Here is a 16,218-nt window from a genome sequence, read left to right as displayed (position 1 = left end):
CAACACAAAACGCCCATTTTAGGCAATTCGGCTTCTCTTTCTGTCATACGTCAAAGTCATAAATGCATCCTTTATGCCAGTACCTAATGTTAGATTGTTATTAAAGGGCCTTCGTACCTCAAAGAGGCAGGACCTATGTCGAATCGCGCAGCGCTCCGAATTACGTAAAATTGACAATCCAATAAACGTTGAGTCTTAGCTCCATTAAGCTTAGCTTACTCTAAGAACAAATTAAATTATTTTCTATGAAAATATTTTAATTTGTGGTTTTTCAAGTAGACACACTACTATTTAAACTATAAACTGAAATAAATGTCATATACGAAGGAAAAAATGACCAAAGCCTTCAGTGTCCAGAGCTGGAATCGAACCAGCGTACCCCGTTTACCGGACAGGTGCCTGAACCGCTCGGCTATCCGGCCACGGTGGCATGGGTCGAAATTTCCAAGTATATGACAATTCCCGAAGGCTTGTGGCGCCCCCTGGCCACCTGGCTGGCTGGTTTTTTCCTTCGTATATGACATTTATTTCAGTTTAAAGCTTAGCTTAGCTTAGTTGTTAGCTCTAACCTAACCTAACGGAATCGGAGGTCTACTACGAATGGTGTTTTCTTTACAGGCCTCCTTCTTCTGGGCGGTTTGCCCTTCGCTCATTTGAAGCTACCTAACGAACCTAACCTACCTAGCTATTGATTTAGTGTGACGTCCGTGAAAAAGTGTAATGTTTTCGCGAACGTCACACTATTAATAGGTAGGTAGGTTAGGTATTAAACTTCGATTAATAGGAATTTCACGTTTGTCTATACATTTGTACACGATTTATTTTATTATTTGCTATTAACAAGTAACAACGTCATCTTTTTCTATTTTATCCGAATTTATTGTAACGTTAGATGGAGCTTTACTTTCACTTGCGCCGCGAAGTACCTCCATGTGTGCGTGCTAGCGGGGAGGGAAGAAGCTAGCGGGCGTGGCTTACGAACCGGCCTTCGCGGCTGCAGTAGGCCCTTAAGACGAAATGGTGGAAAACTAGAAAAATCTGGTGATTTTTAGTATGAGATTTAGGCGGTTTTTTCTGGGGTTTGCAATTATTTTATAGGTATTTAAAACTTTTATCATAGATATAACACAAATAGTGTATGTCTTTCTGATAGTAGTAAGATTTTTTATATATTTACATAAATATGATTTAGCCTATGTAAATTCTAACACTGATTTAGCAGCGAAAATCGATGTTTTAATTTTTTTATAATTTTTCCCAGAATCTGTAAACAATTATGTAACACATATATTAATTTCAGACAAAAAGAAAAAAATCATGCATTTAAGGGTTAACAGTAGAAGCAAGTTTGCGACCTGCTGGCAAACATATTTACAGTCGATTGCACCTGGATTGTTCCTTATTCTTTTCATAATACGGCATAATATCATTTGTTTTTTGATTAATGAACTGACGATGTAAGTTTGCTGATTAAACTGCTGGCAAAGATATGTTTACAGATGTATGACTTTGAATGATATGTATTGTCTTATAACTAAGGTTGATATTCTGCTGATATGCTTGACAGTTGGAACAATGGTTTTAATTGGGACGTGTTTGTCGATGGTTGAGCGTTAACGCAAATAGTCTTTATTGAAGACAATGCAAAATTAAGATATTATTTTTTGTTTAACGTCATACGTTGTGTATAATGAACTAAAAACATTTTCATGTAAAATGTTGCCAAGACGAAACCATAAGGCTCGCACTGTCAAAAAGATATCAGATCTCTTGTAGAGCCAAGTTTCTAATTCTACAAGCCCTAACTTTACAAAATCTACACCTTAGTCAAAATATGTGGCTTGGCCGTTTCGCTACCGTCATATGGACGTAAGGTGAAAAATTGATTCACTATTCATTATTTTTTATTATACAATAGTTTTTGTAGTTACGAAACGGCCAAGCCACGCACTAAGGTGTAGAATTTGTGAAGTTAGGGCTTGTAGAGTTAGAAGCTTGGCTCTACAAGAGATCTGCCAACTTTTTGTCAGTGCGAGCCTTATGGCTTCGTCTTGGCAATATTTTACATAAAAACACATTTTACATTTTTGGTAGTTGCTTATGACACTCTTCCATCCCCTAATTTAAAAGGTTGGTACTAATTTACTATTAAAAAACCTGAAATACGTATCTGGAGGCATCTTTTACACAATCTACTTTTCACTGATTCCCTATACAAACTTCAACCCCCTTTTCCCCCTAACGCTTTTTCCACCCCCTTACGGGGTGATTTTGTAGTTGAAAACTATCTACATACAAAATTCCGCCCCCTTTTCACCCCATTAGGGGCAAAAGAAAACAAGTTTTTGATTTTTTCCGTTGTTTGTGTACTAAGACTATCTTACGTACCAAATTTCAGCTTCCTAGGATTTCAGGAAGTACCCTAAAGGTTTTGATGATCATCAGTGACTGACTGAGTGAGTGACAAAATCGGGGTTTTTTAGATATGAATAAAATCTAAAGTATAAGAGCTATGTAATTTTACATTATTATGCTTAATAAATCCACTAATGACATCATATTCCGAGAATTTTTTTTATGTGGTATAATCCAAACCCAAGTTATGAGGATTCAAAAAAACGACGAAGCGCTTCGAGAAAAGGCGCTTCGCTTTGCTCGTCTTGGCGGGGGCACTACTGTGCCCCCAGATACGTTCAAGGGTGCTTCAGGGTTATTCAAACTTGATATGTTATTTTTCTCTATATATTGTAGGTTTGAGGGTCATAATAGAAGTTAACAAAACAATGTCCCCTACGCCACACAGTCACGGAAATTGAAAATTGGATTGGAGCCTAGTCTTTGAATTTAAAATGATACACAAGTCTTGTAATTTATCAATACAAGACGAACTTTGATTATTTATAAGGTTTTAGTTTTAGGGAGCTTTTTCATAATTCATAACTCCCGCGGGAATAATTTAGGCCTTTGCCCTTCAGTACACCTGCATGAAATAAGATATTTTTTGAGCTAGTGTGATGAAAACTATATTATGTAGGTACTTTAAGAATTTATTACGTAGTCACAGTCACTACAAGTCAGGAATAACATAACATGGGTTATTTCCTCTTTTACGCAAGGAAGTATAACGGGTTAGTACTGTTTGACTAGCACGTTAGGTCAAAAAAAAAAGAAATTCCAAAAAAAAAGTTGAGTATAAAATTTCCCCATTTTCAGAACCGAGAAGGTATTTAAGCGAATTTAGCCAATTTAAAATAAACCGTTACAAACCTACGTCCAATAATAGTTTTGCTGTTAATTCCACATGCTGCAACATACGGCAGTTACGACTCACCTAACGTTTTGGTCGCTCGCATTTCCACTGCTCTCCTTCCCTACCGCTTATATAATTCAAACATCATTACAAAATCAACCTCTATGCTTTATTTATAGAGTTCAAATTCAAAAAGGGATTTTAATAAAGATAAGAGGTTGATAAGGTAAGCGTTCGATTTGCAGTTAAACCATAACTATGAAAATAAAACGGCGACTAACAGACATTTGACACTTTGTATGTTGCCATTACGACAAGTGTTTAGTAAGACTCAACCGAATGCAATAAACGGTCTTAGAGCGTTTAACTTTGTACTTAACGTGAAATGTAGAAATCCTTTTAGAAAACCCAACTGAGTACTTAACTACTAACAGTAATAACATATGAAGAGTCTAGCCTGTAAGACCTAAACCAATTTTGGCACTTTTGAATTTGGAACTTTCTTTTGTTTTTATTAAGAGGTCAAAACTCGAATTTAATTTGCATAAGTATGCAACACCAAGAAAATAACAAGCATGTATATGTAGCAAGCAAGTATGCAAGTATGTAGGGACTTACGAGAGTAAAAAAAACGTTTTAGCTTAAGAAATAGGGTTTTTGACTACTAGTCAAATCAGTTTCTTTTTCGATCCATCAAAACGATTTTGCTACTATGGAATTTATATGAAACACTAGCATGTGACGTCACAATCAAATGAAATGAAAAGGTTTAATGAGGCAAAAAACATTACATCAAAAAAAACTTGACAGTGGTCCCCAAACTAGGCCGAGCCTGTATCTTGGGAACCATAGAGAGTTCATAAGTATTTAAATTTATGTTTAATTTACCTACTCTTTATAGTTTTATACGGGTTTTAAAATAGAAATAGTGTCTTTAAATAACTGCTGTCTACGTTTCTCTATTAATATTCTGGTGCTTTATTTCATGCATGGTGTAAAAGAATTTATTTTAAATACAGTCAAATGCCCTATCAGACAAAATAATGGTCTGCATGTAAAGCGCGTTAATAGTACCTTAATTACCTACATATTTTATATTTGTACTTAATAGGTACCTATACCATGAATTCTAATTTTCTACTTTTAGTACTTTAAGAAAACGTGGTAAAAAATCGGACAAATGCGAGTCAAACTCGCCCACCGAGGGTTCTGTACTTTTTAGTATTTGTTGCTATTATAGCGGCAACAGAAATACATCATCTGTGAATATTTCAACTAGCTAGTTCATGAGATACAGCCTGGTGACCGTTTTTACCCTTTGGGCACGGAACCCTAAAAAATAATTCATATCAGATTTAACCCGGTACTCTACCCATTAGCACAGATTATATAATACTATCATTAGGTACGACACATTTACAGCTAGCGCGAGCTACGCGCTACGAGCGTAGCCGATAATATGGGAAAGACCGTATGTAGCGACAAGTGGCTACGAACAGAGAACCCGCCTAGCGGGTCGCTGGCATTGCAGTGAAGGCTTTAATATGAAAATGGAGGACCCGTGCGAAATCGCCTTTTCATGCAAACGTAGTCCTCATTTTCCTCTTTGGATATAACAATTTTTGAAAATATTATGACACAATTTGTTGTATATGAACCACAGCGATGCGTTATATAATTTTTAAAAGAGTTAGGAGCATTTAAAAATTTATTTGGAATCTGTTTTGGCTTCGAATTTCTACAATAATCAAGAATCGAAAAAAGTCAAACGTAGGGGCATAGCTATGGTTAATATACATCAAATTATGTAAACATATTTTTCATAATGTTAATATCCAGAGGGGAAAATAGGCCTCTGGCGAGTCAAAAAATATTAAAAATATTCGTAGGCAAGCTAATTTGTCTTTCAATATATAAATATTAGCCGTAGGAAAAATATTTAATTGTCTGGAAAATAGGCAAGCCGGTAGACATTGAGTTCTATACATTGACGTCTCGCCATTAATCCGCCATCCGCCATGCACCCAAATCATTGACATTGTATCTGCATTCTGCTCTTTTCAGCGTAAATCCGTCATAATTATGTAAGTAACTTCAAATATCCAACTAGGGAACAAATCAAATTATTTTATGAAATATTTTTGATTAGTGTTTTTTAAGTCGTCACACTACTATATATAAATTATAAACTAAAGTGACCAAAGTCCACCAGTGGCCGAGAGGCGGGAATCGAACCCGCGTCTTCAGCTTACGCGGCTAACGTCCTGACCAACTAGACCACCCAGCCACGGCGGTACCCGTCCCAAATTCTCTGGTGTATGCTATCTTTGAAAGGCTAGACGCCTTTGACCGACTCTAAGGGCGAGCAGTGTGTGCTTGCACCTCCTATAGAAATCCTTGGTGGACTTGGTCACTTTTTCTTTATAGCATGTTATCTATTTCAGTTTATAATTTCAAATATCTCAGTTAAAATGCGCGTCTCAGTCAATCCATTTCCAACTGTCAGCCATCGATTACCTATAATTGAAGTGACCGCACGTCGCGGACGTTCGTGACGCGCACAATGCATTCCAAGTGCAAACTCACTTCATCCATCATTCTAGTGGTTACACTGGAAAGATAATTGTGTAGTGTCGATTTTGAGATGGATTAAAGCTGCTTGACTACTATTTACTGATGAATTGAAGCTATGAAAACGGATTATATCGCGTATATTGAATATATATTACATCCCGACGTTTCGAACCCTTTACAGCGTTCGTGGTGTACAGACGTTACACCCTTACTTTGCTCTATTTGTCAAAGATGGCGTCATAAAACGCCTCTTAAAGGCCATAGATGGCACAATTCAGCCATTCTCCGACATATATAAATACTTAAATACATAGAAAACACCCATGACTCAGGAACAAATATCTGTGCTCATCACACAAATAAATGCCCTTACCGGGATTAGAACCCGGGAGCATCCGTTTCACAGGCAGGGTCACATACCGACTAGGCCAGACCGGTCGTCACACGAAGAATCCAGCAACATTGTTTTGAGATGACATCTGTCACCTTATCTGTTTGAAAAATACTATAAAATATCTTAGTTAAAATGCGCGTCACAAAGTTATCCATTTCCAACTGTCAGCCATCGATTACCTATAATTGAAGTGACCGCATGACAATGTATTCCAAGTGCTAACTTACTTCATCCATCATTCTAGTGGTTAGACCGGGAGATAATTTTATTGTGTAGTGTTGATTTTGAGAAATAGGTTAAGTTGCTTGCTTTCTCTTTTTATTACAAACTTTTATAGTTGGTCAAGCAAATCTTGTCAGTAGAAAAAGGCGGTAAATTTTTAAAATGTGCGGCGCGAAGGCATACCGTCCCATAGAAAATTTGAGTTCCGCGCCTTTTTCTACTGCCAAGATTTGCTTGACCAACCATATTTAACTTGCCCTGTTTTTATGTAGGTATGTATGTTATTTTGTTAGTGTGAGTGGGAACTTAGAAGCTAAATTTGAACCACTTCCCGATTTCCGATTGAGCTGAAATTTTGCATACATATGTAAATCGGATGACAATGCAATATTATGATGATATGGAACTGATCTGATGATGGAGACAGGGGGTGGCCATGGGAACTTTGTAAAACAACGCTAACTAATAGACATAGTGTTCGGGGTTGTTACAATTGTTTTGATGAGTATTAGTTGCATGTGGAAAGAAAAGTACAATTAGCGGTAAAAGCTTGTGCTTGTACCAAAAATGATATTTATAAACGGAAATAGATGTCATATACTAAAGAAAAAGTGACGAAGCTCTCCAATGGCCGGATGGCATAGAGGTCCAGGGCGTTAGCCGCGTAAGCTGAAGACGCGGGTTTGATTCTGACCTCGGCCATTGGACGGCTTGGTCACTTCTTCTTTACTATATGACATCTATTTCAGTTTAAATTTTATATATAGTAGTGTGACCACTTAAAAGCTAAATAAAAATATTTAATAAAAATAATTTGCATTGTTATCTAGTTCTTATTTGTTGTGGGCAATACTCCCCAAGTCCCCACGTTAGTACAATATGGGGTGGGGACACCACACATATCTTTCAGTTTCTTTACAAATAGTGCAGAAGTAAAAATATAATTAGGTGTATATAATATATAATAAAAAATGCTCTTCAGAAAGTTATCTTATCTCTTATTACAACCCCGTGTGGCAAGTTTTTGAAAGATTTTCAGCTTCAACCAAAGGTAGCCTAATTAGTACCAATATCACTCTAATTGATTTTTCAAAATATTTAGGTACATATTTGTACATTGGTGTAACTGCAAACACAAAATCTCCAGCGAATACTTCCGTCAATTGAAAACAAACAAGAGCATTGAAGATGCAAAATCATCTCAGAACGGTAGTGTGCTGAGAAAATATAAAATATTCTATCGAGATATCAAACTTGCTGGAGATTTGTGTAATAAGGTACTCCTGAAGATATTTCTATAGTCTTACAAAGTCAAATCCTGCTGGATAAAAGTATGGAGCGTTTTATAGCGGATAAATCACGACGGTAAAATAATAATCTTTTAAATGGGTGAAATTTATTAAAAATAATAGTGAGTGAAACCGTACTGATCTAAATATTTTGGGAAAATAATAGATAAAAATAGTTTGTTTCCTTCATTATTGTGGTTAAAGTTGTTGTGCTATTAAAATTTGTGTAACCCTCTACTTCTCTTAGTGCCTTGCCGGTTGCACACTGAAATTGCATTTAAAAACATAATAGTAAACTATGTAGGCCTGCTCGCTTAAGCGGTTTTCCGTACATACTCTCGAGGGGACCCACCAACATATCTATACGATGCTTTCTAAAGACATCGCAAAGGAATCGACAAATAACTATGAACCAATATGATGAATTTGTATTAGACTGATATTGTAAGTGTTTCTACGTTTTAGATCTTAGCTTCTTTCTTTTATATATACATATAAGTATTTCCTCAAACTTTAACTCGATAAGAAAGCTTTAAGGCATCAGTTTGCCGTTGTTGTAATTACCTACAACTTCCTGTAACTATATTTTAGTGTTTTTTTTTATTTTCAATAAACACGTGCATACATAACGTATTTAAACTCTACTCACAAATTTTTCGATTGCAATCTGAGCACAAGATCGATTGACTTTGTTTAACTTAGACTCCTTATTTACACAAGTGTATCGCTGTAACCACCTCCATTGTTGCATCATCAGTGCGTATATGTGACAAATACATTATGAATAACAACTGATTGTACATTGTCACTTGGATACCACACCAGCGTACATCAACAATCCACGCATTTGGGCATAATGGGCATGCTAAAGAGTACATTCTAACTGCGACAACATTGCTTTGCTGCATTGCTGCTGTGCGGAAACTATCCTGGCGTCTATTTCACCAACTTGACAATTGACACCTGTCTGATAATTTTCTGCACATTTCTGGGTCGGTAAGTGGGCGTTTTCTAAAATAAATATTGAAAACCTCATTCTTTCAAATCTGGACATTCTTGGGTTCATTCTACTCAGAATCGACAGCATTCTCCATCCTGCCATTAAAAAAGATGTCTCAGAATGTCCATTCCATTACGTCACGTTTTAGTGTGAATTTATTTTTCACTTGTATGTGCGTGACGTAGTGGAATGTACAATTTTCATACAAATTTTTGGCACATTTTTTTATCATCAGGATTGAATATGCTAGTGATTCTGAGTTGAACCCAAAAACACCAGGATCTGTGAGGTTTTTAATATTTATTTTATAAAACTCCAAGTAACGAAGATAGCGTGAATCTGTACTTGTTGGACCAGCAATGTACGGTGCATTGTCAATGTCAAGCGAAAATTGTTAACATGGTGAAACTGTCAATTTCCAGCAGCAGCTGTCATATAGTCGCCAGCATGCATTGCGGTGTTGTTAGTGCTCCTTTAAGAAAATCTTTGTAATTGATTTATCTTTAATTTCCCATATGCATTTTTTTCATTCCGTATTAATGAGCAATAATCTCCATAATGTCATTTGAACATGATATTTTGTGCAATAAACATCAAGAAGTCAAGACGCCATGGAAATTACCACAGGGAGGCGGGAGATGCTGCCCCCTGGCTAGAGATTAAAATTTTTAGCCAAATGTAAGGCACGCACAAAAAATCATATTTCCTGCTAGGTCACCGGCTATAATCTATATCAACTTGCAACTCCAGAAAAGTGTCGGGTACGTGACGTTAACACTTCTGATAAAGCTAACAAGTTGATATTTGGCATGATAACTATTGATAACTTAGCTTTAAATTCAACGGTACTTAATAAATAAATAAAATAAATAAAAATGTCATTTATTTAGGTATCAACCCATTACATTAAAATAATAATTATTATAATTTATACATGCTAATCTATATTAAATTTAACTATTCTAAACTAAACTAAACTTTAAAATTAAATAATCTATAGCACTAATTAAATAGTTGCAGCGGAGGCCTTGCTCATACAGTAGCAGGTTGCATATACTAGGTACGTTAACAATGCTGTTCGTCGATTCGCTCACTCTCCCGACAAACGACCGGCCCGCGCAGCATGGTTTCCGCTATCACTAAGTCCGTCACTTTCGCACTCACATACTTGTTAGAACGTGACAGGCATTGTGATAAGCGTACCGTGCTAGGACTCCAGGTTTTTAATACTGGTTTCTGCGGGTTATTAAGGTAGCTGCCATTATACGTCACGTCCTCGATAAAGTAGACTATTTGGATGGTGGGATTTGGTGGGATGCCCCAATGGCTGGCGACGCTCTTTCAAGACGCCATAAGACGTCGACATCCCCGCCGCCACTGCGGCCACCTCTCAACAAAGACGGATAATCCCGTCTTTCCGGTGGATCTACTTTGTGATTGCAAACTGGGACTTTACTTCGCAAATAAAGAAACTAAAGGTAAAGTCGGGATTACTTTGATGCCAAATATTGTTCACTTTGTTCCGTTTAAGCCAATGTCTCCTTTGTTCGTCTTAGTTTCCATGGCAAATCGTGCCGTGAGCTGTTTACAGTAGCAGATACCATTCTAAACGTAATATTATAGTAAGCTAGATTGTTCCATGGTATAGGCAATGAGGTAGCGGACAAAGTCACTTTGTTTATAAATTATTAAATATTTTATTAAGTTACTATTGTCCTCACATGTATCTAACATAAGATAAGCATTAATAACTAACAATTTGTTTGTCCATTATGATGACCATAAAGATTTGTTTTAAGATCCATATGGGAAATATTATTCTCGGAAAAGTTCACATCGCGAATTTTTGATATTGTATAAAGCGAAAAAAGCGCCTACAATTCTTATACGAGCAATCCCAATCCTTGTAGTCTCAATTCTTACAGTTATGTGATGCGAGTAAGGTCAAACACAAGCCTGTGTTCACGTCTTTCCTGTAGACATACCCAAAAGTTAAGGGCGAAATTTTGTTATTTATTTAAACTTGGGTGTTTAGACGAACATTTTTCTCTCCTATGGACAATAGTTAACAGCTTGTGGGCATGTAGGTAATGATTTTATTATACTTATCCAAATAAAAGGAGGACCTTTTCATGTGGATAAGGGTTAAATAAGAAAATTAACCTTTAGATTAGATTAGATTAGATATATTTATTTCACAACATATGATTACAGTACAAATTACATTAATGTAAATTTATAACCCTTAACTTTCGGGTATGTCTACAGGAAAGACGTGAACACAGTTTTGTGTCTTGACCCAGTAGGCTTTTGCTTGTATGTTAGGCAAAAATGTAAAAAAAAAAAACAATTGAATACCACAAGTCAAAATTCCGACTTTCCATTTATTATCCAATACCATTAATACCACTATTCGTCGAGTCATACAAGCCAAGCCACTTTCTCCAGGCAACCCTTTGCTTGCGATTACTCTTCATTGAGAACAACTTCATTAAGGGGTTGTACTGATGCAGCAGAGTAATGATTTCACGTAATTTTTCTGTAAACAAAAACAACATAATTAGGACAGAATAAGTAATAAGTTTGACAGAGTTACGTAATGTGCTAATTGTCGCACTAGTGCGGTAAAGTAGCACCATATGTACTGTAATAGTAGATTGTTAACCAAGGGATGAAAGGCACTCATTTCTGCCGAGGTGTCTTGGCGCTCGAACGCAGTGAGAGCGCCAATAGTCCGAGGCAGAAATGATGCCTTTCACCCGAGTTAAACACTCTACTTTTCATTTCGAATACGAGGAAAGTAAAATGCATGTGTTTTTTCAAAAACATGACGAATAATACATTTTTATAGTATTTATTGAGGGAACTTTCAATTAAAAATTCAGGCAAAAGTATCGTTATTTATGGAATGGAGAGTCAAGTATCACAATGGAAATTGTATAACAAATCCATTTAAACTCAAATTTCAATTGCTTATCGTAAAAAAATTAAAAATATCGTACTTCGAACGTAAAATGCTCTAGTGCAGACACGTATCATTTTCTGCGCACCTTTTAGAACAACAATGACCCTCTTTCAGAGCATGAGAAATGAAATAGCTATTTATGCAACAAGTGCGGAAATCATCTTTACGCACGTGTATCATACAATGTTTTACTATGTATTGTGTATTGTGCGAGTAAATAAAAAAACATATCATGGCAAATAAGTTTAATTATTAAAAGGAGTGTTTTAAATCGACACGAGTTGCGAATTACCTATTCGCACGTGTATCGTACAACGTTTTACAGTACATATGGCCCTTTAAACTTTCGACATATGCACGAAAAGTGCTCTTTTCCGCACTAGTGCGAGAAAGTAGCACCATAAGTACTGTAAAATAAAATTGAAAACAAAAAGCACTAGTGCGGAAAAGTAGTACTTTCCGCATGATATGGCTCCGTAGGAAATGCACTTTTCGAGCACATGCATTGTAAAGGTTATTAACTTTAATTAATAATTTTAGCTGATTTTTAGGGTTCCGTACGCAAAGGGTAAAAACGGGACCCTATTACTAAGACTCCGCTGTCCATCTGTCCGTCTGTCTGTCACCAGGCTGTATCTCATGAACCGTGATAGCTAGACAGTTGCAGCGCTATAACAACAAATACTAAAAAATACGGAACCCTCGGTGCGCGAGTCCGTCTCGCACTTGGCCGGTTTTTTTCTTTACAGATCCCTTAAACTCAACAACGCTGTCATTAAATTAAAATATTCTTACCGATCACTAGCTGTTGGTCAATACATGTACTGATATGAGCATATATATGATATTTTTTCTCGAGAACAGTTTTAAAGACCGATTTTTTTTACCTTTATCAATTCTTCTTGGAGTGCCACGACCGCGACTACGGTACATGTTGTAAACGTTAAGATTGCTATTGCTAATGTCATTTTTGTCATGAAAGCCATCATGGCGACTGTAAACATTATTGCCATCGTAGGTTTTATAATTGTCGATGAAAATGCCGCTTTCAGGCGTATAGTCATCGTCTTGGCCTTCGTAAATTTTGTCAATACAACTGTTAATGCCATCACCATCGTAACTGTCATCTCTGGCTCTGAAAATGCCATACTCGTCATTGTAAATATCGATAATGTTTTTGTAATATTTCCCTTTATAAATGGCGTCAAGGATGTCATCGTAATTGTTAATGTCCTCACCGACAATGGTTCTATCATGATCGTCAAGACCAGCGTTCGAACTGGTAATCATCTGAAAATAATGTATTTAAAATATTTAAGGGTAAACTATATACTAATTGGCTCTGAAAAGTACCGGTCTTTGGCGTCTATTTTTGTAATTTAATTCACCACAGCTAGCTGGTGCTAAAATGTAATAGAGTTTACAGTACACATGGTGCTACTTTTCTGCACTAGTGCGTAAATTAGCACATTTCGTGCATATATCAAAAATTTAAACTGCCATATGTACTGTAAAACGTTGTACGATACACGTGCGAATAGGTAATTCGCAACTCGTGTCGATTTAAAACACTCCCTTCGGTCGTGTTTTAATTTATCGCCACTCGTTTCGAATTTCCTCTTTTTCGCACTTGTATCGTAAATAACTATTAGAGCATACCGGGTGCGTGTGTGTCTAGACGGGCGCGTGCGCGTGGGCTAAAATGTTTGAGCCGCGCACGCACACGTTACGCAAGCGGTGTGCCGTCTCTGATTTGTAATTTACTTATTAGTTTAACTAGTTTTTAGGGTTCCGCACCCAAAGGGTAAAAACGGGACCATATTACTAAGACTCCTCTGTCCGTCTGTCTTTCACCAGGCTGTATCTCATCAACCGTGATAGCTAGACAGTTGCAGCGCTATAACAACAAATACTAAAAAGTACGGAACCCTCGGTGGGCGAGTCCGACTCGCACTTGTCCGGTTTTTTTTATTAGTTCCTACTTAAATAATACGTTAGACTTCAGTCCAAAGTGATAATATATTCGGTACCAAACAGTCTAGTCTAGTAGATATAAAAACACAAATTATCTACCATAATTGTAAAATTGTAAAATAAAAAAAAATAAAAAAAAAAACCTAAGGTCGACCTCTAACTGAAGCGGTTCCATTAAATTCTTTTTTGAGAAATTAAAAATTAGATAATAAGTAAATTATAAATTCTTAAAAAAACTTACCATAAGAGCAACCATGCTGCAAAAGCAGCGATAGATAGCCATGGTTTCAATCAAAACTTACATTTCAGACTGAATTAACGGTAATTGTGCATAATTTTATAAGGCGAGCCAGCGCCGTAACGAATTAAAACATTAATTCTATTAAATCATTATGTATAAAAATGTATGTGTGATTTAACCGTGTGTAGAATAAAACACAATTCATTAGTAGTTTCACGAACAAGTTTTTTTGTAAAGATGGTTATTTGAAAACTATTATAAAAATAACAACGAAAATTTTCTCTACCTCTCTATCACTCGTATCTGTTAACTCTGTGCTTGATTTCCCTAGTTCTCATGTTATAACCAATTTATTTTATATCGACGCTGAATATTTTACAATTGAAGTACATTTATTAATTACGTATTATTTATATGTTTGGTTTATTAAAATGTTCGTTAATCAGAATTGGGTTTCGTAGAAATTTCTGTATAATTAATAAAAACACTTGGTATAAGTTATATTTTTTTAGGGTTCCGTACCCAAAGGGTATAAACGGGACCCTATTACTAAGACTCCGGTGTCCGTCTGTCCGTCTGGCTGTCACCAGGCTGTATCTCATGAACCGTGATAGCTAGACAGTTAAATTTTTACAGAGGGTGTATATCTGTTGCCGCTATAACAACAAATACTAAAAAGTACGGTACCCTCGGTGCGCGAGTCCGACTCGCACTTGGCCGGTTTTTGTTAGATGCCTTTCATTTTTGTCAGTGGGAAGACACTCCTCCTTTCGGGCAAACTCGGTTTCCTTCGGTTGAGCATTGTTCCGAGCAATTATTAGGGTTGGCACAACTTTACGTCCCTTTGCGTGCACAACCACAGATAAGATAATGACTTGAATTTTGACAACCCTAAATAGCCGAAAGAAATAGTGCCATGCATTAGAAAGAGACAGCACGATTCGACTCGGAATCGCTGTCAAAATTCGGGTTTGTAGGAAGTGTCCTTTCTGTACGGTATTACTATTAACTATTACTTATTCTGTGCTTTTGTTTATTTTTTCTTCTTCTACACGAACGAAGTGGTTGCGAATATGGATATAAATATAAAATTCAAACCAGGGTATTCAAACAGGGTATCACTGAAACATTAACAAGTATTAATATATTTTAAGATAAAACTTACATAGGCTTTATTTTCCACACATAGTACTACCATTGGTGCGGAAATAATCATAAAATATAATTATTTTTAGCATTTCAAATGTGCTTCACTAACAAGTACCGAATTCAAAAAGGCACGAGATCTTTTTAAAATAGGGTAAATAATTTAAAAGTAAACGTTTACCCTATCTGATGGCTGCAAGCTTGGTTGATCGCGGATTACAATTATAATTGGGACGATGACACGGGTTGAATTATATAACAAATTGTAGGTAATTTGATAGAAAATGAGCTATGTATCACAATAAATTGGACACTAAGAATAAAAAGATGCAAGTCTTTAATGTTTCAAAATTTTAGTATTATTTGTAACTTCTAAAATGATAAAAAAATTAATTTCATATTTTTTTTCTAGCCTATTTGGGTGTCCCACTGCTGGGCCTTGGCCTCTCCCCTTGATTTCCATGACTCCCGATTTGGTGTTTCCTCCGTCTAGTTGTTCATACATTTTATGAAATATAAATTATAGAGCAACTATATGTATAGGTATTATATATATATATATATATATATATATACGAGATATTGCAGCGTCAAAATAGCAGTTTTCTTGTTTTCCAGACTTCAAGAAAACTTCGTAATCTTGTCGTGCGGTCACGATCACGGTCCGTTTAGTAAGGAACATTTTGTGCGTTGTGTAGGTACGATTGTCAGACTTTGAATGTCGTTTCTGAATTTTGTATTACTTTAATGCAAATAGGTCCCATACACATTAATGAAATACAAGTACGTGGTACCTACTTACCATTTTTTAATGAGTAAAATGTTGATTATATCTTAATATTGCAAAATAGATTTCTCTCATTCTTCTCAGAAGCTCTGAGTCTTGATAGATACTTACTGCTTCCACTAATATTAAGTTATAGCAAGATTAGGCAGTCAAATAACTTATCGTAATACGATCAAATTTCGACCTTAGACTAGGGAAATAGACACAGTAAAAAAAATTACAATATTCTGGTTTTCGATACATTGATCCGTTAAAAATATCTATGCTTCATTATACCTACTTTTAGAGTATGGTATACTGCCACTCGTAGTATTATTAGAGTAAGTAAGGTACTAAAAAATGCGACCAAACCGTCTGCGTCGTTTTTTAGGGTTCC

General features: G+C 36.0%; 2 long non-coding RNA genes across 2 annotated transcripts in view; both read right to left on the bottom strand.

Moving 5' to 3' along the window:
- The window catches only part of LOC134747137 (uncharacterized), a 46,651-nt gene extending 32,590 nt beyond the window's left edge, over positions 1-14,061 (bottom strand). Inside the window, exons 1-2 of the long non-coding RNA XR_010128294.1 lie at positions 13,910-14,061; positions 12,792-12,984 (exon numbers count right to left, since the gene is read on the bottom strand). This is a non-coding gene — a long non-coding RNA (uncharacterized LOC134747137). The remainder of the gene's footprint in view (positions 1-12,791; positions 12,985-13,909) is intronic.
- LOC134747361 (uncharacterized) lies at positions 11,080-12,704 on the bottom strand. The gene is made up of 2 exons (XR_010128322.1): positions 12,582-12,704; positions 11,080-11,268 (listed from the first exon to the last, which is right to left on the bottom strand). It is a non-coding gene; the product is annotated as an uncharacterized LOC134747361 (long non-coding RNA).
- Positions 14,062-16,218: the final 2,157 nt, after the last annotated feature.

This window comes from Cydia strobilella, chromosome 14, assembly GCF_947568885.1.
Source record: "Cydia strobilella chromosome 14, ilCydStro3.1, whole genome shotgun sequence".
Lineage (NCBI taxonomy): Eukaryota > Metazoa > Arthropoda > Insecta > Lepidoptera > Tortricidae > Cydia > Cydia strobilella.
This window is presented reverse-complemented; position numbering and strand designations above follow the sequence as displayed.